Source organism: Scylla paramamosain, unplaced genomic scaffold, assembly GCF_035594125.1.
Source record: "Scylla paramamosain isolate STU-SP2022 unplaced genomic scaffold, ASM3559412v1 Contig43, whole genome shotgun sequence".
Lineage (NCBI taxonomy): Eukaryota > Metazoa > Arthropoda > Malacostraca > Decapoda > Portunidae > Scylla > Scylla paramamosain.
Window position 1 is genome coordinate 687501 of NW_026973708.1, and position 25000 is coordinate 712500.

At 39.2% G+C, this 25000-nt stretch overlaps 1 long non-coding RNA gene across 1 annotated transcript in view; it reads right to left on the minus strand.

Moving 5' to 3' along the window:
• Positions 1 to 22216, minus strand: part of LOC135098068 (uncharacterized) — a 130945-nt gene extending 108729 nt beyond the window's left edge. Inside the window, exon 1 of the long non-coding RNA XR_010266523.1 lies at positions 22202 to 22216. This is a non-coding gene — a long non-coding RNA (uncharacterized LOC135098068). The remainder of the gene's footprint in view (positions 1 to 22201) is intronic.
• Between the last annotated feature and the right edge of the window lie 2784 nt (positions 22217 to 25000).

Genomic DNA, 25000 nt, shown 5'->3' on the forward strand with positions numbered 1-25000 from the left:
TTCCACCCTGTCTAGAACAGCAGTATGAGTGGAACCCCCCCAGACATGTGAAGCATACTCCATACATGGACGGATAAGGCCCTTGTACAGAGTTAGCAGCTGGGGGGGTGAGAAAAACTGGCGGAGACGTCTCAGAACACCTAACTTCATAGAAGCTGTTTTAGCTAGAGATGAGATGTGAAGTTTCCAGTTCAGATTATAAGTAAAGGACAGACCGAGGATGTTCAGTGTAGAAGAGGGGGACAGTTGAGTGTCATTGAAGAAGAGGGGATAGTTGTCTGGAAGATTGTGTCGAGTTGATAGATGGAGGAATTGAGTTTTTGAGGCATTGAACAATACCAAGTTTGCTCTGCCCCAATCAGAAATTTTAGAAAGATCAGAAGTCAGGCGTTCTGTGGCTTCCCTGCGTGATATGTTTACCTCCTGAAGGGTTGGACGTCTATGAAAAGACGTGGAAAAGTGCAGGGTGGTATCATCAGCATAGGAGTGGATAGGACAAGAAGTTTGGTTTAGAAGATCATTAATGAATAATAAGAAGAGAGTGGGTGACAGGACAGAACCCTGAGGAACACCACTGTTAATAGATTTAGGAGAAGAACAGTGACCGTCTACCACAGCAGCAATAGAACGGTCAGAAAGGAAACTTGAGATGAAGTTACAGAGAGAAGGATAGAAACCGTAGGAGGGTAGTTTGGAAATCAAAGCTTTGTGCCAGACTCTATCAAAGGCTTTTGATATGTCCAAGGCAACAGCAAAAGTTTCACCAAAGTCTCTAAAAGAGGATGACCAAGACTCGGTAAGGAAAGCCAGAAGATCACCAGTAGAGCGGCCTTGACGGAACCCATACTGGCGATCAGATAGAAGGTTGTGAAGTGATAGATGTTTAAGAATCTTCCTGTTGAGGATAGATTCAAAAACTTTAGATAAGCAGGAAATTAAAGCAATAGGACGGTAGTTTGAGGGATTAGAGCGGTCACCCTTTTTAGGAACAGGTTGAATGTAGGCAAACTTCCAGCAAGAAGGAAAGGTAGATGTTGACAGACAGAGCTGAAAGAGTTTGACTAGGCAAGGTGCAAGCACGGAGGCACAGTTTCGGAGAACAATAGGAGGGACCCCATCAGGTCCATAAGCCTTCTGAGGGTTTAGGCCAGCGAGGGCATGGAAAACATCATTACGAAGAATTTTAATACGAGGCATGAAGTAGTCAGAGGGTGGAGGAGAGGGAGGAACAAGCCCAGAATCGTCCAAGGTAGAGTTTTTAGCAAAGGTACTACGTGTACTATTATTATTACTGCTACTAATATTAATAATATAATTTACATTATTAAAACTTTTTTTTGGGGGGACATTAGTGAAATTATTTACCGTGAAATTTTGTCGAGATACTTAACAAAAATTGAAAAAAAAAATTGTAACATTTTTTAAAGTGACCGGGGCTAATGAGAGCAAAATAAATGAAAACAAATCAATATTATCATGTGTAAAGAAATGCAAAGAAGAAACAGAGGCAAAGAAGCAAAGACAAGGAAGAGAAAGGGAAACAGATACAAAGACAATGCACAGAAAGAGAAATAAAGGTAAAAAAAAAAAAGGCATGAAAAGGAGACATAAAAGAAGGTAGATAAGGAGAAAGCAGAGAAATAAGAGAAACAGGGGTAAAGAGAATGCAGGGAAAGCAAAACGAAGCTAAAGAGAACGTAGAGAATGAGAAAAGGAGGTAAAGAAAATGCAGAAGGAAAAATAAAAAAAGGGACACAAAAGATCTAGAAACAGAAAACAAGGAGAATTGCACATTTTTTCCTACAAGACACAGCAGTGAACAAACAATATTAATAAAACACAACGCTACAGAGATTCAGTTAAGTCTTGTCACCGTCCGCCTTGATGCAACAACAAGGTGATTACATTACAAGGTACACTAACTGATGTTTATGACGTGTGTGTGTGTGTGTGTGTGTGTGTGTGTGTGTGTGTGTGTGTGTGTTTCATGTTCAGCTTTGATTTTAATTTTCTATAATGTAATTGGTCACAGATTCCTCCACTTCTCTTCCATACCTTTCTTTCCCCATTTTTCTTTCCTCTGTTCCTTCTCCACTTCCTATCCATACCTTCTTTCTTTTCCACATTTTCATTTTCCTGCATCCCTCCACTACTTCTCTTCCATACCTTTTCTTTTACGCATTTTCTTTTTCCTCCCTACCTCCCCCACTTCTCTTTCATACCTTCTTTACTTTCTACCTTTTCTCTACCCTAATTTCCTCCAGTACTCATCCACTTCTGAACACACAGTAAGATGTATACACAACCATGCGTCTGATAGCCCTACTCGAAAGTGACAGAGTGACAGCAAGGGGAACAGGGACTGACAGGTAAAGGGACTAGTAGACTGACAGGTAGACGGCACACAACTAGACACACACACACACACACACACACACACACACACACACACACATTGACAGGAAGGAGAGAGAGAGAGAGAGAGAGAGAGAGAGAGAGAGAGAGAGAGAGAGAGAGAGAGAGAGAGAGAGAGAGAGAGAGAGAGAGAATGGCCCACTCAACAAGCCGCTCCTAAGTGCCAGAAAAAAAAAAAAAAAAAAAGATATCGAGGAATAATTTGACAAGAGTACATACAATTCCAGCAGAACACAGTCTCCCCTCAAGCCTTGCATATTAAAGCAGGCGAAGGCTTCTCCTAACACACACCTTCTAGAGTATATTTGCGGAGAACATTCCATCCATACCTACGACTTTCCCCAGATAGTTTCTCACCCGATAAAAAAAAAAAAATATATATATATATATATATATATATATATATATATATATATATATATATATATATATATATATATATATATATATATATATATATATATATATATATATATATATATATATATATATATATATATATATATATATATATATATAAGAAAATAGGAAAGCTGTAAGGTCCCGTCAGATCTCCACGTGGTAGTCCCTCCATGATGCACACTTACTTTCCGCCTATCACGTCCATCGTTAAATGTTTCTAATCTTCTTTTAAAGTTCCCTAATGACTCTGCAGTAACAGTCTGATTACCTGAGTGTATTCCATTCATGTACCACACACTCTTTCCACGTATGTTATTGTATGATCTGTTCCGTTATTAACTTAGGTTATGTTGCTTTCTTTGGTATTCCTTGCTCGTCTTCACTATTTTTCTTTCTTGTCTTTTAGAGGAGGGAAAAATAACTGATATTTTTTTTCCCTGGATTTATTTTAGACTTGTGTCTCTCTGGCGCATAGAAGAAAACACAGGAAAACATAAAAAAAAACACACACACACAAAAAAAAGATTTGTTTATATCTAGGCAGCTTCATTTCGTCACAAAACACCACAAGAACAATGGTACGGACAAATTCCTTTTATGGAGCTCAGAAAAAGGAAACAAATCATATAAATATGTTTGTTAAGGCTTGTGGCCGAACTACACAGTTTCCATTCCGGGTTTTCTTTATAAAAAAATCTGGGTTCCTATTGAAATCACATACACGGGTGAAAATGCCGATTGTTGTCCTGAGTAAATATGAAGCGTCCTTGCATCGAGGACCAAAGAAAGAGAGAAAAAAAAGTTATCCTTTGTGGCGAAGTGATAAAGGAACCGAATTTCATTTCCTAAGTCTGATGTTTAATGGATGAGTGAGATGTTGTTTTCTTGAGAATTTTATTTATTTTTTTTTATTTACATGTTTTTTTTTTCAAGCTTAAGAAAACGTCACCAGTATCATTTAATGAAAAAAAAATGTTGTCTTTTCCTTTATAACTTTCAAAAATCATGTTCCAAAGCAAATGGAAAATTTCAGTCACTTATTTTATTTCTTTTTGTCTCCCAGTTTTCGGTGACAGACATTCGTGTCTTAGCAATGGCAACTTCATGATTCTGGCGGTAGTCTAACAATGATTATACATTTATAGCAAAAACATTCATAAGAACAGGAATAAAAATCCGTGGCCTTTCAAATTTAAATATATGAGAACAGAACGCATTTAGGAACAGACCTTGATACATACATATATATGTATATATATATATATATATATATATATATATATATATATATATATATATATATATATATATATATATATATATATATATATATATATATATATATATATATATATATACTGTATTTCTTCCTCCGTGGATAAAAATAGACACAAAGGTTCAGAATTATCAATAACAACAACAACACTCAAAAGAACACGACAAATGACCCCTGTGGCCTTTGGAAATACTCTCAGTGACAGAACATTTAGGAGGACAAACCTTGAAGTATTGTGTTTTGTATTGCTTTCAGTGAGAATGAGAAAGATATTAAGAGCCAAGGATTCTGCATCACCAAGAACAAACACACTCATGACAAGACTATTAAGCATCCGTGACCTTCGAGAACAGTGCTGCTGAGAAAACATACCACTCAAGAACAAAGATCATGAGCTTTTTTTCTTTTAATATTTGTTATATACCTTACCCTGAGAACAAAGTCAAAGGATATGTACATTGCCAACGTCACTGAAAAAAAAAATATATGAATAAAAAGAATATGAACACAATCCCCTTCCAAGAAAAAAAAAAAAATATTAAGTGAAGAGGAAGACAGGAAAGTGAGCTCCCAGACATGACATGAATAAAGTAAAAGATCGAATGGCATTTCCTTATCAGTGACAGGTCAGGTTAGGTCACCTGGGATGAGGTGGTGCCTCACCAACGCTCTGGTCCATAAGTCCCTGGATGCAAGGTGTGGTGTGCTGTGCTGCTGTGTTGGTTTGTTCTCCCCGCCTGCCTCTACACACCTGTGTGTACACACACACACACACATGTAGGTAGACAAGTACAGATGCACAAACAAAAATACAGATAAATGCACGACAGACAGACTGACAGACAGGTACAAGATAATGACACACACACACACACACACACACACACACACACACACACACACACACACACACACACACCTACCTTGACAAAAATCCTTACTTCTTAGTGACAGTGAACACCATCACAAATATTGCACCAACTCAAGGATATTAAAACTAAATCAAGAAAAGAAAAGGAGAAAATTATGAAGTTCCAAGCGAATGAGACACGAGAAGATAAGAATTGCAACGAGAGAGAGAGAGAGAGAGAGAGAGAGAGAGAGAGAGAGAGAGAGAGAGAGAGAGAGAGAGAGAGAGAGAGAGAGAGAGAGAGAGAGAGAGAGAGAGAGACTTAAGGCCGTACTACAATGATCAATGCACAAAAAATCGAGGGATATCTATCTATCTATCTATCTATCTATCTATCTATCTATCTGACGTGCCGATGTGCAGATTAGTTTTGAAAAATCAATAAAACAGTGGACATGGACATGGATAATGATGATAGTGATGACTGTAACGGTGGTGGTGGTGGTGGTGGTTGTGATAATGATGATAACGGTGATAAGCGAAAATATTTGGAAAAGATCATTGACTTGCTGTGGAACTGAATGATGATCGTGATGATGATAGCGATGATGATGGCGAGGCTGATGATGATGATGATAATGATGATGATAATGATAACGGTGAAAATCCTGGCATATGATATAATATCTCTTCTATACCTTACTCCATCTGCCTTTACACAATAATGATGACGATGATAACAATGATAATGATGATGTTGATAATAATGAACATAAGAAACAAGGGAAGCTGCAAGAAACCACCAGGCTTACACGTGGCAGTCCCTCTATGAAATATACCTACCTATTTCCACCTGTCATCCCCATCCATAAACCCGTCTAATCTTCTCTTAAAGCTCCCTAATGTCCTAGCGCTAACAACATGATTACTGAGTCCGTTCCACTCATCCACCACTCTATTTGAGAACCAATTTCTTTCTATCTCTTTCCTAAACCTAAATTTTTTCAAGCATGAACCCGTTATTTCTTGTTTTATCCTGGTTGCTGATCCTAAGAATCTTGCTTACATCCCCCTTGTTATAACCCTTATACCACCTAAAGACTTCCCTCAGGTCCCCTCTTAACCTACGTCTCTCTACGAGGATGACAATGGTACTGCTATATGACATCCCTTCTTTTCTACAGCTTACTTCAGCCAGCTTTAAACAATTATGATAACAAAAATTATAATGAAGACGATGTTGATGATGACAATGATGAACGTAACAACTTAACCCACCACAATTAACATGAACCCGCGCTGAACTAAACCCGACAAAATGGACAAACTCAGCCTCGCAGTGAGTCACCGCCCCGGAATTAACTCATTGCAAAGGTAGACAAAAATAGATACGCGCTGCATTTTGTGACCTACATTCATCACTATTAAGCACTCCAATCCGCCCGAGCCTCTACAGCAGCTGTGTCAATACTACACACGCAAGGTGGACAGACACAAGGCAAACGAGGGTGAACGCTCAAAGGCATGGACACTGCAAGATATGTATACCAAAAAGTGATATAATAGTATGTAGTAAAATACTACAAATATTAGAAACTCTTTTTTCGCAAATAAAGATGCTGAATGCTATTTGGAATGCAAGATATATTGAAAAATGTTATAAAAGAATTCAATCTTTTTGCGTAGAGACAGGTGATGAAAGGTATGGAGGACAGAAAATACACAAAAAATAATCAAAGCAATGAAAAGATCCGTTTCTACGTAAGCAAAGGTGGTGAGAGGTAAGCAAAAGTGGTGAGAGGTATCGAGACTAACATGTACAGAAAAAAAAAAAAAAAAACAGTAAAACAGTTAGAAACATCCAATTTTCAGTAAGTAAATGTGATGAGAAATTACGAGAGTGCAAGACACCTACACCGAAAAATGCATTAAAAATAGTAAGAAATGTAAGTTTTTAGGCAAGTAAAAGGGAAATGTAAGTTTTTAGGCAAGATGAAAGGGATCAAGAGTGCAACACATACTGAAAAGTAATAGAACAATAGTAAAATAATAAAAAAAAAAATATTCTTTTCGCAAACAAAGTAGATGAAAGGTATCGAGAATGCTTTACTTGTCAAAAAAAAAAAAAAAATGAAAAAAAAATGAGTGCAAGATATAAAAAAGAAATATGAATAAAAAAAAATATCCGTTTTTATGCAAACAGACAATGAAATACCTCTGCAAGACGTACCGAAAATGACTTGCCAAGAAAATATCCAATTCTACGCCAGCAAAGAAGATGGAAGGTATTAAAAATAAGATATACTACACACTATTTGGAAAACGATAGAAATCTCCGTTTTCTTTTTTTTTTTTTTTTTACCAAGCAGAAGTTATGAAAGGTCTCGAAAGTGAATGATAAACAAAACAAATTAGAAAACAATGAAAAATATTTCTAAGCAAGAAAGGTGGTAAGAGGTATTTGGAGAGAAAGATATGATAAAAAAAAAGACGAAACAAAAGTAAGAAAAACACATACCACCACAAATTCTCACCCGTCAGTGTTACGAAGCCTCTGCCTTCCCTTTCCAAAATATAGGAGTGAAGGCACTTACTAAAAACTCCGCACAAACTAAGATGAAATGCACAACAAGACAAAATACGAACAGGAAACAAAGATACGAACAACACAGCACAACACAACGAACCGCCGTCCTTCATCACAACAAAGCCTTTTTCTTCCCTTCCCAAAAACCACGAGAGGATGGACGTACTAAAAACTCAAGGTACTAAACAAAACCCTTTCAGCACCAGAGACCATTCAAAGCTTCATCAAATATTCCATTACTTGTCAAAAAAGAGTTAAAGGAGATACAATTCAGTGGGTAAAAAAAAATTTTTTTTTTTACACTTTCATTGCCATAAGTATCATTTTAAACAACAAGCATCATTTTAAATTTAATGCAATCTTTTAATTATACCCAAAAATAAAACTAGATTTCTGCTCCTCAGATAACTTGACTTCACTTAACCTCAACAAGTAGAAGAAAAATAAAAATCAACTGCATAAATTAAAACGTTAATCGTCAAGAGCCGGAAGCAAAAAAAAAAAAAAAAAAAAATCTGAAAGTTCCAGTAGAATATTGTCAGTCTGCCTCGACCCAAGGACCCAGAAAGTTATTAGCGTCAGTAAGAGGGACAGAAAATAGCACCTGCAAATTATAACATTGATTGTCAAGAGGAGGAGGAAAAAAATGCGAATATTTGTGTGATGACCAATGTGTGTGTGTGTGTGTGTGTGTGTGTGTGTGTGTGTGTGTGTGTGTGTGTGTGTGTGTGTGTGTGTGTGTGTGTGTGTGTGTCGACCCAAAGACCTAGAAAGTTACTAGGGTCAGTGAGAGAGAGAGAGAGAGAGAGAGAGAGAGAGAGAGAGAGAGAGAGAGAGAGAGAGAGAGAGAGAGAGAGAGAGAGAGAGAGTTATATTTTCATGTGCATCTCATCTTTGATTCCTGAAATTTGTTTGATGAATATTATTTTGATTTTTTCATGACTTAGTAATTGAGCACTGGCATAATGATTTCTGTGTGTGTGTGTGTGCGTGTGTGTGTGTGCGTGTGTGTGTGCGTGCGTGTGCGTGTGTGTGTGTGTGTGTGTGTGTGTGTGTGTGTGTGTGTGTGTGTGTGTGTGTGTGTGTGCGCGTGCGTGCGTGCGTGCGTGCGTGCGTGCGTGCGTGCGTGTGTGTGTGTGTGTGTGTGTGTGTGTGTGTGTGTGTGTGTGTGTGTGTAATTCGAGACGTGTGTACTGCGAAATATTAAAGCACATGCAGTTTAAGTTTCCTCCTCCTCCTCCTCTTAATGAAAGGTCATATACAAGAACGTGACCTTCCCAGAAACGGACCTTGAACTAACTCTCTTCTTCCCCTTTCCTTCCCTCACTCCTCCCCTCACCCTCTCCTGCCTTAACCCTCCTTTCTTTCCCCTTCCTTCTTCTCCCCTTTCCTCTCTTCCCCCTCCCTTCATCATTCCTTCCATTTTCACCCTCTCCTCTCTTCACTTCCTTCTTTTCTCCCTTTACCCTCTTTCCCCTTCACACTCTCTCCCTTCCTCCTCCCTCCTCTCCTCCTTTCCCCTTCCCTCCTTCCTCCCTTCTCTCCCTTCACCTATTATCTTCAGTCTACAAATATATTTCATGTCAGACCTATTTTGTTACCTCCTTCATCCCACTCTCCCTCTCATTACAGCAAGTTGGTGCCGCTGTGGTGTTGGCAGTAAGTGTTCTGGGGGAATGCATGGGAGTGTAATGCTTAGAGATGAAAGTACAGTGGGTATATTAAGTTGACTGCAAAGGAGAATCTAGAGAAACGACAACAATAATATCAAACAGTAATATCAAAGATGGTTTTTTCAAGTTTCCATCTACAAAGAATGAACCAAAAGGAAAGAGAACGTGGCTTTGTTTTGGTTTTGTAGATACTGTCGTACCTCACAGTCGGCAGCACTCACTTGTTTTTTTTATTTACAAAAAAAAAAAAAAAATCTAAAAGGAAATATATTTGAGTTTCTGGAGTGCACAGGATGTAAAGGACAGTCACTCTTATAATAATACTCTTTTAGGATAAGAATCTAACAATAGTAACAATAATATACAATAATGCTTAAGAGATCAAAATGATACGATTACATAAGAATACAGAGATTTAACACAAAAAAAGCTACGCAAAAAGTAAAACCTTCTACTGACATAACAAAAATATCTGTTATATTTTTTTTCAACTCAGATAACCAGATAAACGTTTTTTTTTTTTTTTTTTTGTAGCTTATGTGTCTATCCGCTTAGAATATTTCCCGTGACGCAACGATAGCCATGGTGTGTACTGAGAGAAGGAAAGGTGAGGTGTGCGACTGGACTTGGTGAATAAGAGTTGCCAGGATCATCGACCCCTGTATGGATGTGGGAAATGATTTACAAAGAGTGTGACAAACGAGAGCAAGTGATGTAAGGAACGTGGGCTTACAAAGAGTATTTTGTTGGGCATAAACGTTATTTTCTTATCCAGTGTTGTGTAACCTTCACCATGTTCCCAATATTGTTACGAAGCTTTAAAAGTCGTGTGTGTGTTGTTGTAGTTACTCTGTCTAATGTTTCTTCGTTCCCGTGAGAAAAATAAAGAAATATAAGATAAACAAATAAAATAGAATAAAGCCTGGCATGTCCTTACTTTTGTTGTTGTTGTTACTACTATTACTGCTACTATCACTGCTACTACTACTACTACTATTACTACTATCAACAATACTACCATTACTACCAGTAACAAAAGCAACAACAACAGCAACAACAACGACAATGACGACGAAGAAAAAAGATAATTACAAGGAAACACTACACTTTACAAGAAGAAAAAAAAAGAAAACATTGTAAAAATTAGTTTTAAACACTAAAATTACTTTCCTATTTCGTATCAACATTTCTTTCGTATCAACATTTCTTCCTTGGTTAACAGTTTTCTTCCCTTCCATTCTCCCTCCCAATCTTGCTTCCCTTCTCCAAGGAAGAGGTGAGCAGCTTGGAAGAAGAAAACTCTTACTCTCATTTTGGCAAAGACTCAAGACTACAAAACTTCTTGAAACTGTAGAAAGTCCAAGGAGAGAGCAGAAACAGACAGACACACAGAAATAGATAAACAGATAGAGAAAACAGACTGACAAACAGACAGAGACAGTAGCACACACACATACACACACACACACACACACACACACACACACACACACACACACACATTATTATTAGTAGTAGTAAAAAATACGACTTTTCATAAACCATTTTGAATTTGCCTGTGTGTGTGTGTGTGTGTGTGTGTGTGTGTGTGTGTGTGTGTGTGTGTGTATATGTCTGTGTGTGTGTGTGTGTGTGTGTGTGTGTGTGTGTGTGTGTGTGTGTGTGTGTGTGTGTGTGTGTGTGTGGCGTGTGTGTGTGTGCGCGCGCGTATGTAGGAGTGAGTATACGAGATAACACAAGCAAAAGGTATTTCATGTCAAAACGATAGTTATCGAACAAACTTATGAATAGCAAACAAGGAAGAGAATACCAAACATTTCACACACACACACACACACACACACACACACACACACACACACACATCTTCCCTCCCAGACACACATGCAACAATGATCTTTCAAGCAGAAAATCACACCAAAACACACACATACAGGAATTCATGCAAACAAAAAAAAGAAGAAAAAAAACAGCCAAACACTTCAAAACAAAACAAGGCGACACAAAATCGCCTGGGCTCCTTGAAAATGACAATTCAGACTCACAGAGAGACAGGGAGAGACTAAACATTTTGAAGTTCATGCACTCCTTCATTCTTTTGTCTCGCTTTTGTTACTTTCTCTCTCTCTCTCTCTCTCTCTCTCTCTCTCTCTCTCTCTCTCTCTCTCTCTCTCTCTCTCTCTCTCTCTAGTCCAGCAATTTTCTCAGATTACATGCAACACTATATTCATGTTTAAAAATTGAGAAAAGAGGTATTTTATTGGGCATACACGTTATTTTCTTATCCTGTGTTGTGAAGGTTTTGAAATAATCGTAAAAATGGAAAATGTGAGAGAATCAATGAAATGTTACATAAGGTGGAGTGGTGATGGCAGTAGTAGTGGTGGTGGTAGTAGTAGTAGTAGTAGTAAAACTAATAGTAGTAAAAGTAGTAGTAGTGGTAGTAGTAGTAGTAGTAATAAAAGTAGTAGTAGTGGTAGTAGTAGGGGTAAGTAGTAGTGATAGTAGTAGTGATAGTAGTAGTAGTAGTAGTAGTAGCAGTAAAAGTAGTAGTAGTAGTAGTAGTAGTAGTAGTAGTAGTAGTAGTAGTAGTAGTAGTAGTAGTGGTGGTTACAATAACAGCTTATCATAAAAGTAGCAGTAGTAGTAGTAGTAGCAGTAGTAGTAGTAGTAGTAGTAGTGTTGGTGGTGGTTACAATAACAGCTTATCATAAAAGTAGCAGTAGTAGTAGTAGTAGTAGTAGTAGTAGTAGTAGTAGTAGTAGTAGTAGTAGTAGTAGTAGTAGTAATAGTAGTAGTAGTAGTAGTAGTAGTAGTAGTAGTGGTGGTGGTGGTGGTGGTTACAATAACAGCTTATCATAAAAGTAGCAGTAGTAATAGTAGTAGTAGTAGTAGTAGAAGTAGTAGTAGTAGTATTAATGGTGGTTATGTAATAGTTGTGTAAAGTAATAAGAATACTGCATGATATGAAGGTAAAAGTAATTAATAACAATGTTTTTAGCAGCAATGAAAGCGTTGAGTACCACAACACTGCTTCTTAACACCACCACAACAACAACAACAACAACAACAACAACAACAACAACAACAACCGCCACTGGGCACACAACAACACTGTGAACTACCACCAACAGACTAATACACATCACAATCCTATTACATATTCTTTTCCACTCCCACGTACATCTCTGAGCCTTATCATCTATACGTTAAAATAACAAAATAAGAGTAGATCACTGCAAAAAGAAAAATAAATAAAACTATAAATTAATATCAAAATAATGAAAATCAGAATCCCATTTCAAGTTTTAGGAGAGAAAATTATCACATTATTTCCTGCTCCTTGTACTCCTTAACCTTCTTATCTAGACGTAAAAATTAGCTAAGTGAAAATAAACCTCTGGCATAAAATAAAAAATCAGATGAACAATACAAAGCTTAACAAGTTTTAGGCGGATCAATTATTATATTTTCTTTTCTAATTTCACGTGCCCCTCCACCTTATTATGTATACCACAAAAATACGCAATTATTAACCAGGTAAGTAACATTTTCACTTCATTTACGCTGCAGCAAAGTTAATTATGTTAATGACTGTTTACCTGAGCACCACTCTCGCCTGACTGACCTTTTTCATCACTTAGCCTTCATTACATAGAGATCAGACACACACACACACACACACTCTCTCTCTCTCTCTCTCTCTCTCTCTCTCTCTCTCTCTCTCTCTCTCTCTCTCTCTCTCTCTCTCTCTCTCTCTCACACACACAGAGAGAGAGAGAGAGAGAGAGAGAGAGAGAGAGAGAGAGAGAGATTAGCGAAAGATAGTCCTATTCTTATGCCCCTTCTCTCTCTCTCTCTCTCTCTCTCTCTCTCTCTCTCTCTCTCTCTCTCTCTCTCTCTCTCTCTCTCTCATGAAGAAAGAAAACGTTATTCCTCGCCGGTCTTCATAGAAAATGGAGGAATAATAATAATAAAAAAAAAAGCTGATCTCGTTGGAAAGAAAATACAGTATTGATGTCATGTTTGAAAGGGGGAGGAGGAGGAGGAGGAGGAAAAATAATATGAAAATAATGGAGAAGGAATGAAAATAAGCAAGTAAGAAAAGAAAAAAAGAAGGAAGGTGGGAGGGAGGGAGGGCAAGAGGGAAAGAGGGAGGGAGGAAAATAATAAAGGAAGGATTGGGAGAAAAGTGATGAAGGGAAACAATGAGGGATAATTCATAAAAAAGGAAAAAGATATGAGGAAAGTTGAAGAAAGGAAAAAGAGGAGATCAGGTGAACAACGAATAAGAAGATATTATGACGGGGAGAGAGAGAGAGAGAGAGAGAGAGAGAGAGAGAGAGAGAGAGAGAGAGAGAGAGAGAGAGAGAGAGAGAGAGAGAGTTCACAAAAGTAAATGTAATTCTTCAACATTTATTTATCTTACAGGTTGAGAAATAGCCCACACCCTAACTCCTCTCTCTCTCTCTCTCTCTCTCTCTCTCTCTCTCTCTCTCTCTCTCTCTTGCACATTTCATTCACTTGGCTGACGTCAGGCAATAATTTTCTCATTAAAATTTCAAAATGTTCCTTTCTTCTTCTCTGGCACATTTTATGAGATGAATTAAGTTTTACATTTTGTATTTTCATCCAAGAAACTGGAAAAGAGTACTGCTTATGTATTAAATCTCTCTCTCTCTCTCTCTCTCTCTCTCTCTCTCTCTCTCTCTCTCTCTCTCTCTCTCTCTCTCTCTCTCTCGTGTGTAGTGTAGTGTAGTGTGTAGTGCGTGTCTTGTGTGATTGTGTGGTGTAGGGAATCTTTTAAACTATCTATATATCTCTCTATCTATCTTTCTATGTTTGTATGTATCTATCTATGTGTCTGTCTATCTGCCTAGGTATCTACGAATCACCCTCTGTACATCTATAATCTACGTATTATAATGCTGCATCATGCACGTCTATCCGATTCCAGCACATTTTTTTTACAAGCGATAAACTCTCCCTTTATTGTAAAGTTGAGAACACATTGTTCTACATCTGTGAGTCAGTAATCTTCTTCGCTCCATCAGTTAAGAGAGAGCCGCTTGAGGTGTGCTTTACACTCACAAACTGACCTTTATATTTGAAAAACAGCTTAAGCCCGTCAGTGAGGGGTGCAATAGTGTTATTTGCCTTCTCGTAGTTATTCCTCTTCAGAAAACAATGATTCGTGTGTTAACATCAGGGGCTTCTTTCACTGATAAACTTGGGGAATTCCCTCTGTGATATCGTACTTGCATATCACTGTGTTTATGTCTATTCTTATTCTGTCCACCTTACTAATGCAAGAGTTATACAATGCAGTCACTCTTTCACTGGCACACTCAGTTCTCTTAGGCATCTTATTTCCACGTCCCTACGGCTTTGTATTCATTCTTATTCCGTCCATCTTACTAATGCAAGAGTTAAACAATGCATTCACTCTAATCACTGACACACGTCCCTACGGCTTTGTATTTATTCTTATTCTGTCCATCTTACTAATGCAAGAGTTAAGCAGTATCTTGACTCTCACATCTTTCACTAGCAAACTCAGGAATTCTGTTTGATGCTGTATTCCCACAGCCCTATGATTTTCTGCTTATTTCTACCTATATTCTGTGCACCTTACTAGTGCAAGAATTCACCGGTTATATTCACTCTTTCACCATTCACTGGAAAACTTAAGAATTCTCTGTCTGAACGTCCGAATTTCCATCTCTTAACGATTTTCTACTTTTTATCTTGATCATATTATGTCCACTTTATTAATGCACGAGATATCGTGTTTTCACATACCTAATAACTTTAATTTTATTCTTATCAACTGACTGTTCAACTCACTAAGGCAAGAATTTAAAAAAATGCATCCACTATTCCACCTCTTTCAGCGGCAAACTCTGGAACTCTTTTCAGGATTATAATTTTCTTCAACACCACCTTTAGCTATATTGGTCTCTCTCTCTCTCTCTCTCTCTCTCTCTCTCTCTCTCTCTCTCTCTCTCTCTCTCTCTCTCTCTCTCTCTCTCTCTCTCTCTCACAAGAACAAAAGGCAAGCTGCAACAGGCCATCAAGTGTACACGCATCAGTCCCTGTATGAAGCACACCTACCTTTTTCCACCTATCATCCCCACCGATAAATGTGCTTATTTTTTTTTTTTTTTAAGCTCTCTCATGACTCAGCATTAACAGCTCAAATACCTATCTTATTCCTCCTGTGAAGGACTTCATGATTCCAGGGGGAGTTTAACAAGCACTGTACTCACTTGCTTCATCAACTCTGTGCCGCTTGACAACACTCGCATTATTGAAGAGAGAAAGCGTTTTAATCCTTTCTGCACAATAAGTTTCTGAACTTCCTCACGTCCTTTAGCCAGAATGCGTAGAACAAATCCTATATAATTAGTTAGAATATAATAAAGATGTAGTAAATCATGGCGGATGTTTAACTCCATATAATTTATAACTCCATTATGGAAGAAAATATATCGCAAATTTTAAATCTCTTAGTGGCATCCAGATTAAATGTTACTGAAAACGTACCACAACAAGTGTCCCAGGCTGAAACCACTCTGGAGCTGCCTGCCTGCTTCTGTCACGCCACACTCCCCATGAATGAATGTCTTTGAGGAGACATAACCACTCTGGAGCTGCCTGCCTGCTTCTGTCACGCCACACTCCCCATGAATGAATGTCTTTGAGGAGACATAACCCACTCTGGAGCTGCCTGCCTGCTTCTGTCACGCCACACTCCCCATGAATGAATGTCTTTGAGGAGATATGTTTCAAGACACATCCTCCAATTCTGGATTATATTTTCAATAATTTTCTTCAGGGACTGGCACATGAATGGGCCTTTGTTTCTGACTTTGTTGCTCTTCAACAGTGCCCATCTTACAAAATAAAAATAAAATAAATAAAATAAAATAAATAAATAAATAAAAATCTTGAACTACTTGATTATAAAAACACTTATGAACACTAACATTTATGTTCTCCAGACTGTAAGGAAACGGATGTGTTATTCGTGAAAGCGTATCAGACAACGTGTCCTTGGATACACTCAGATGATTTTTTGATTTACTTGGCAGTGAAAACGCAAAAATCTTACATCTTATAAACTTTAAATACCTCTTGTGTTATCCAGCTTATAACGAAACACATGCCTTATCACTGCTAACATACAACACGTGTTACTGTCACACTACTTCACACAGACGATAAAAAAATAAATAAATAAATAAATAAAATAGTAAAATCCTCTATCTTATGAAGTTTAACTCCTGGTGTGTCATCCAGTTTATAATGAAGCAGAAGCATCATTACTGTCAACATACAAGCACACGTGTCACTACCTTCACACAGATGATAAAATAAAAACAAACATAAACATCGTAAAATCCAACATCCTACAAACTCTAAACCCTCTTATGGCATCACATTATAATTAAACCTCCACGGTGTTGCTGGAAACGTACAGAAAGACGCGTCCTTCACCGCCCTCTCTTTTGTACCTCGGTCGCTTCTCGCCTAGGAGGTTCAATAAAGACTCCTCTCTCAGCGCTGGTCGCTTCATGGTCAGCCAGGAATGAACACTCGCGCACCACAACTTGTGGAATCAATCTACATATGGAATACTACTTTCCTTTTCCTTTGCATCGTCTCGGCTTCAATACATTCCCACGTGGGCATAAAGGGAAGGTAAATAATGGTTGCAATGTTGCTGTGGATTCTGTTGCAGTTCCGTGAATTTGTCCAGCTGCATCCAGTGTGCCTTGCCGGAGGTTTTATTTATTTATTCTTTTTATGTATTTTTGTTCTTCTCTTCCTTCTCTTCCTAATTATATATATATATTTTTTTTTCTCCATCATGCGCTACTCTGCCATTCTGTGAGCTTCTCTTCATATGTTTTTATCTCTTCTCATATAATATTTCTGCTAATTGTTAGAGGTTTCTTTACTTTTTATATATTTTTCCTTCTCTTTCTCCTACTTATTCTTTTTCTTCTTCCCACACTATCCCTTTATACTTTTAACTTCTCTTCCTACTCTTTTCTTTCTTCCTCATGTAACACTGCTAACAACACACCACGGTAACAACACACCACGGTTCTAACTAATTCCACATAACTACCCAAATACGTTCTCCTCTAATCCCAATTAATTATCTAGCCATTGTTTCTTTCGTTCCACTTAATTCACAAGTAAACTGTCCAAAATATTAAAGAGCCATGTTCTCCTTTATCCCATCTAATCAACTGACCACCCTCCTGTATCCCATCTAACTACCCACTCACTGTCTCTTCTATCCTAACTAACTACTTTCTCTTATGTTCGATGTAACGAGGTAATGTCTCCTTTGTCTCACCTTTTTAACAGGCATTTTTTTTTTAATTAGGTACCTAGTATTTCTCCTCTCTTCCACTTCAATGGATAATGTCTTTCCTATCCCAACTAATTTACTAGCTGTACTCTCCTCCACCCAGCTAGTCTCCTCTGTTCACTCTACTTAACCACACTCAATAGTTAGCCAGTCTCTTTCACCCGACTACTCGTAAACAAACAGGCCACTGTCTGCTCTCTCCCACCTAATCCAATCTTTCACCATCAAATTAACCACCTTGCCAACAATCAAGATACCGCCCTCCCTATTGTTTCCAGCCCAGTAGCATTAATGACGGTAATCCCTGCCCTCTCTAGTTATCGGTCTTTTTGTCACCATTCCCAGTTTTATGAAGGGCGAGGCGCGTGGCGATGGGCGAAGCTTCCGACCATCAGGGATTAAATTCAAGGGGTGAGTATTGGCTAAGCTGTACCCTGGGAGACTTCATTATCTCCACTGTGTGTTGTGTGTAGTGGGTTTTTGATGTAGTGTAGTGAAGAGAGTTGTTGTTTGTTGGGGTTTGTATTACAAGTGTTACTGGGGTATTGGTGGTAGTGGTGGGTAGTGGTGGTGGTAGTAGTAGTAGTAGTAGTAGTAGTAGTAGTAGTAGTAGTAGTAGTAGTAGTAGTAGAAGTAGTAGTAGTAATAACACTGATGTATGTTTCATGTATTTTTTTTCACTGTAGAATGAATAAATTATTTTTATTGTGTGTGTGTGTGTGTGTGTGTGTGTGTGTGTGTGGAGTATGAGGCAGTCTCTCTCTCTCTCTCTCTCTCCTCTCTCTCTCTCTCTCTCTCTCTCTCTCTCTCTCTCTCTCTCTCTCTCTCTCTCTCTCTCTCTAACACACACACACACACACACAGGAATATGAGGAAGAAAACATAAGAATCACAGTCAGCCAATCAGTCTGTAAACACAAACAAGACATAAACACCTGCAGCTAATACAAAAACGTACCTCAGGCGAACCAATTAAAGAAAAAGAAAAAAAAACAAAGAATCACACATACTAAAAGGCACAAATTGCTTCCATCACAACCAATAGACGCTCGTCACAGTTTGAAAAGATGCTTTCCTTAGAAACATATTCCCTTCTCTCTACATCCTCTTTCACTCACCCCGTTACCTCTCTCTCTCTCTCTCTCTCTCTCTCTCTCTCTCTCTCTCTCTCTCTCTCTCTCTCTCTCTCTCTCTCTCCTCTCTCTCTCTCCCCATTATTGGAATCTCCTGTACAAATAACTAGACATATATTTACGTAAGAAATTATCCCAAGAAGCGGTGTCAAATTGTAGACCTTCCGGACAGAACACTAATATGAGAAAACTTCCCCCGTGAACAGCAGTGTTTGGAATGCCAGCGAAAGGTGACTGTAGCGATAAAAAGGTTTAATGCAATTGTACAAATAAAGTTCTATAACAAAGAAAGGACAATATTAACTTCCTATTCTCTACTTCCTGTGTCCATGGAAGCAATGCTTCACAGTGTTCTGAATGGAGACGTAGGTGGTGAAGGCAACACAGCTCAGGAAATGACAGCTTTATTCCTGACTAGTAATTTCGTAGGAATGACAATACTAACTACCTCTTCTCTCTTTCCTGTGTCCATGGAAGTAATTTTTAACAGTGTTCTGGATGAAGATGTGAGTGGTAAAGGCAACACAGGTCAGGAAATGACAGCTTTATTCCTGACTAGTAATTTCTTAATGGCTTCCTCAGAGGATTACAGAAGAAGAGCATAAATAAAAGTCTTTCTTCTCATGCCTTGTTCCCTTCACCTCCTGCCTCCTGTTTGTCACAGTGTCCTCACTAGTGTTCTCAACATCAACAATGACTGACTGTACCTATGAAAAGTTGTTGAAAGAGTAAGTTATCTAACACACGTACTGGATGTTGCTTGTGTAGGAGAAGGCGGCATGTTGGTAAGGCAAGAGATATTATGTGCACTGACTCACACATTGGGACTTGAGATTGTCATGCAAACTAAAATATCACAGTAAAAAAAAAAAAGCCTGAACAGAGTGGAAGAGAAGTAGGGAAAAGAACCTAAGTAAAGAAGAAAAATATATAAGATAAAAAAAAAGATTAAATACTGACGGAGAAAAGAGAGGGCACGCGCGCGCGCGCGTGAGAGAGAGAGAGAGAGAGAGAGAGAGAGAGAGAGAGAGAGAGAGAGAGAGAGAGAGAGAGAGAGAGAGAGAGAGGAGAGGAGAGGAGAGGAGAGGAGAGGAGAGGAGAGGAGAGGAGAGGAGAGTAAAGAGAAGAAAAGTGTAAATAGAAGAAGAAAGTAAAGAGAAAAGAGTAAAGAGAAGAAAAGAAAAGAGAAGAAAAGAGACGAGGAGAGGAGAGGAGAGGAGAAGTTCTTTCCTCTCCTCTCCTTTCATTAGGAGCTGTATCTTGACTGGGCAGGCCTGAAATGAGGGAGGAGAGAGTAAGTGGGAAGAGACGAGAGCAGCGGAACAGAAAAGGAAGAAGAAACTCTAATGAGAGAAAGGGGTGACTTTACTTGTACAACTGCCGTTAACCTAAAAAATAAAGTGCGCCTCATTCCCTCTTCGTCAGGACCACGTTGCCATGCACAGTGCACATCCAAACTTGCTTCTGTTGATTGACAAGTTAGGGGTTGGCGGAGTGAACGTGCGCGTGACGTGTTTCTCTCCATCACATTCTCCTCTCCTGCTGCCACTGTTTGCTGTCTCGCTAATAATTCTGTCTTCCCCTCGACCCTCTTCCTTCTACAAGTGTTCTCTTCAGACTTTAAACAGCTTCCTTCGTCTCTCTCTCTCTCTCTCTCTCTCTCTCTCTCTCTCTCTCTCTCTCTCTCTCTCTCTCTCTTACATTAGTTAATCAGTCAGCCAATCATTCATTCAGTCAGTCAGTCAGCCAGCCAGCCAGCCACTCAACCAGTCAACAGGTAAATTAACAAGTTGAAAGGGACAAAAAGTAATCGAGTTTTTGTAATGAATTCCACTCATTGAAGAAATAAAAGTTGAAAAAGTTGCTTCCTTTCGTATCTAGAAACAAGAGATTGCATTAGAGATGAAAGGAAGACACGTGTAGAGAGAGAGAGAGAGAGAGAGAGAGAGAGAGAGAGAGAGAGAGAGAGAGAGAGAGAGAGAGAGAGAGAGAGAGAGAGAGGTGGCAGGTAAGGTTACGTTGGGTAAGGTCAGGTAAGGGCAGGTCAGGTCAGGTTAGTTTAGGTCAAGTCAGGTTAGATTAGGAAATGTAAAGTCAGGTAAGGGTTGGATATAAAAGAATAGGATATGATATGATAGGTTAGGTTAGGTTAGGTTAGGTTAGGTTAGGTAGGTTAATAAAGGTAAGGTTAGGCAAGGTTAGGTTATGTTAGGTTAGGCTACGTAAGGTAGGTTTAATAAAGGCAAGGCAAGGCAAGGCAAGGCAAGGAAAAAGTAAAGTAACGTAAAGTTAGATTAGAATAGATTAGGTTAAGGCAGGCTTCAGCTGGGTCGCTAGATTTATTTACTCGAGAGCTCGTTTTCTTCCAGCCTGAATGATTGAAGTGGCTCCGCTCGCCTTCGTCTGGCTTCGCTTGGCTTGGTGCTCTGTGTGTGTGTGTGTGTGTGTGTGTGTGCTAGGCGATCGAAAGTGTGGTTAGGTTAGATTGTTCCCCTCTCCATGTTGAGCGATCGAATGAGTGAGTGAGTGAGTGAGTGAGTAATTAGGTTAGGGTTCATGTTTAGTGAAGGGACTTTTCTTTTTTTTTAATGCATAATAACACACACACGCACACACACACACACACACACACACACACACACACACACACCAGAACACAAGAAAATAATGCAACCTCTAAAAAGCTATCAGATTAAAAACTTACGACAATTTAGCTATATATATATATATATATATATATATATATATATATATATATATATATATATATATATATATATATATATATATATATATATATATATATATATATATATATATATAAGAGCAGTGGTTGTTAGGACATGAAAAACTTCAAACGCCCAGTGATTAATAAAACGAACTTCATCTGAACAAATCGTCAAAAGTGTGGCTTGAAAACATCCGTACCATCACTGAACTAACGATAATACCAACATGGAAAACCTCAATTGCTAAGAAATAAGCAAAGATTGTGATGGGCAGGGAAAGAAAGGGAAAGATTATGAGTAATCTGAGACGCTGTAGCCTAGTGGTTCCTCTGTGCGCAGATAAAACAACAACAACAACAACAACAACAACAACATCAACTAAACACTTGCACCAAACAGTGACACTATTAAAATGAACAGGAACAAGGAGACCACTTGAAATGTTGAGGCCAAGAGAAGGTTGACAAGTGGTGATTGGAGACGCTGCATCCTGTTTGCTACTAGTTTCTCAATGCACAAATAATAAACAACGACTGAACAGATACGCAGAACACAGGATGATCAGAAACACTGCAGCTTATTACCTTCCTTACTTCCTCTATGCGCAAGTAACAAGCAAGTCATGACTGAACAAATACGCAAAACATGGGTTGACCAAAAACACTGCAGGCTGCTAACCTTTCAGTTCCTCTATGCACAAATAATAAATAAACAAAACACATGCACACAAAATAGTGACTAGTACATTACCAACATCGACAAGAAGACACGGGGAAGAGCAGGGAGGGAATATGACGCCTTCAAGGTGACTGACAGGCGATTCCAACACCCCGCGGCTCTCCACGGCACAGTCTGCACCGCCACCTCGCAGTTCTCACGACCACTGCACACAGTAATGTTACGGAGGCACAATTACCGGGGAAACTAACACACGGCCGTCACCTTTACGTCACCACGAGATAATGGAGAGGCGACCAAAACTGAATGAGTATCTCAGTTCGTTCAGAAGTTTACAGCACACGGTATTGACACGGAAGCACAAGTACTAAGGAAACTAGTACGCGGCCGCCCGCTGTCTTGACGTAACCACGCGGCAGTAGCGAGGCGAGCAGGACTAAGGCGGCTGAGAGTTACAGATCCAGTGTCTCAGTTCGGAGGTTCATTGTTTGGAGTATTGTTCACGCAGCTGAGCCAAATGTCCACGGTCTCACAGTGCGGGAAATATCTATACCATTCTTTAGTGTGCAGGAGAATAAATGAATCAAGGATCAGATGTAATTATAAGGTCTCCAGGGGACGTACTTATATTCAATGGGCTTTATTTTCACGTGACACTAACCCGCGCTGACTCGAGTCTTACACTGAACCGTTACGTTGCCAGATTCGCCACGGAACATAAATCCAAGACGTGTGTGTGTGTGTGTGTGTGTGTGAGAGAGAGAGAGAGAGAGAGAGAGACTACCTATTCTAGCAATCTCTCCTGGTGGCCAATAAGGGTAACACATGGAAGCTACACCCCGCTATCCCTTTCCACCTCACCTCACACCACTACTTTCTCTCTCCCTTCCTGTTCCATCCCCCCCATCCACCTCTACCCACCTGCCCCTCATACTCCCTGCCAACTAACTACGCACCAAGAATTCACTGATACGCATACCTACTGTGTGTGTGTGTGTGTGTGTGTGTGTGTGTGTGTGTGTAGTCAGTCACTACTGATAGCGAAGTGTGGTATATCATTTATCGAGTACAAAAGCCATGAAAAGTGCTAATGAGAGAGAGAGAGAGAGAGAGAGAGAGAGAGAGAGAGAGAGAGAGAGAGAGAGAGAGCATGACTTCTATTCGTATGATTTTTCTTTGTCTTTTATTTATTTATCTATTTCTATTTATCTATTTATTTATTCTTTGGCTAGGTATACACTAAGTGCCAACATCACCATTGCGATTTGTGGCGTTGTGTTTCATTGTCATCATAATCATCATCATAATTCTCATCATTATCCTTAACTTTCTATTCCTCTTCCTCCTCCTCTTCCTCCTCGTTCTCCTTTTCCTCCTCTTCATCATCATTATCATCTTCTCCTCTTCCGCCTCCTCATCATTAAAAATTTGTTCCTCTTTCTCCTCCTCCTCCTCCTCCTCCTCCTCCTCCTCCTCCTCTCTCTCTCATCTCCTCCTCCTCACCATCATCATCACAATCATCATAATCTCCATCTTTCTCATCACAATCACCACAACCTCCTCCTCCTCCTCCTCATCATCATCACCACCACAAAAACCACCACCACCACCACCATCATAATCTATTTCCGGTAATACTGCAGTACAAATGTCTCCCAAACATCCTACACGCATCATCATTTCTGTCTATTCCAGGTCACCCAAGCAACACTTCTCTCTTCTCTCCAACTCTAATGATTCTGTGAGCACTGCCTTGTTTTACCATCCTTTCGTTGACATTCTGCTTTCCTAACTGTCTGTATCACTGGCTCCGCGCTTACTGTGCCCTGCGTATGTCAACTTACTTCTTCAGTGCACTATCACCATCAAGAAGCGGGGTCGGGATTCGCTTAAATGGACATGCCGTGACTCTCTCTATATATGACGAGGACAGACGAGACCACGAGCAAATATACCGGGTCAGTTTTAGTCTCTTCGTAAGCTATTCAAACGAAATACTCCTCTTATTTGTTCGGGAGCTTACCAACTTAGGAAGCGTTTTTGGTTGATAGCTTACGAAAAAACTGTGGAATTGACCCTTTTGCCTTACCAGTTCCAATTTTCGGTACTCCCCCAAACGACAAGCAGTGTGCAAAGTTGATTGTGGAACCTGACGACGGCTAAAGCACTTTTGTTGGTTAGCTAGCAAGAGGAAAAAGGGTGACTCTGGAACTGGCCTGTCAGCAATAAGGCGGTAGTTTGAAGGGTTAGACTGGATGGGGACGATAGGTGGAAATAGGTAGGTGTGTTTTGTACAGGGACCGCCACGTGCAGACCTGATGGCTTCTTACAACTTTCCTTATTTTCTTAAGTTCTCATGTTCTTTTAAGGAGGAGGAGTGGTCAGACTTTCTCACCTTCCACCTCCCTGGAATGCGTCTTCTGAGCGTCTGTAACCCTTTTCACCCTTTTGACACATCTTTTAATCACTAACCACTCCGAGATATATTTTCTTCTAAATTGCAAAATCTTTTTTTTTTTTTTAATGCCTTCCCTTTCCTGTAGATGATTATAAGGAGAACTTACATTGTTTTCAGTGTTGTGAATTGTTGCATACCGCAGTGGAAGGGCAGCAGGGTGTTGCGTCATGGCCTTCCCACTTCCCAGTCTTCTTATCTTGACTGGTGCGAGGTCGTCACGGTGGCCTGTGCTTTTACTGACGGCATGGCGTATTTCTTCACTCATTACATGGTCTACCTAATAAATAGTCACGATTTATGTTTATTACACCGGTGCGAACAAGACAAAAATTTTACGTTACACAGTTTTGATAAAGAATAATTCGAGTAGGTGGGGAATATTAAGGAGTTTTCTATTACATCAATGAAAATAA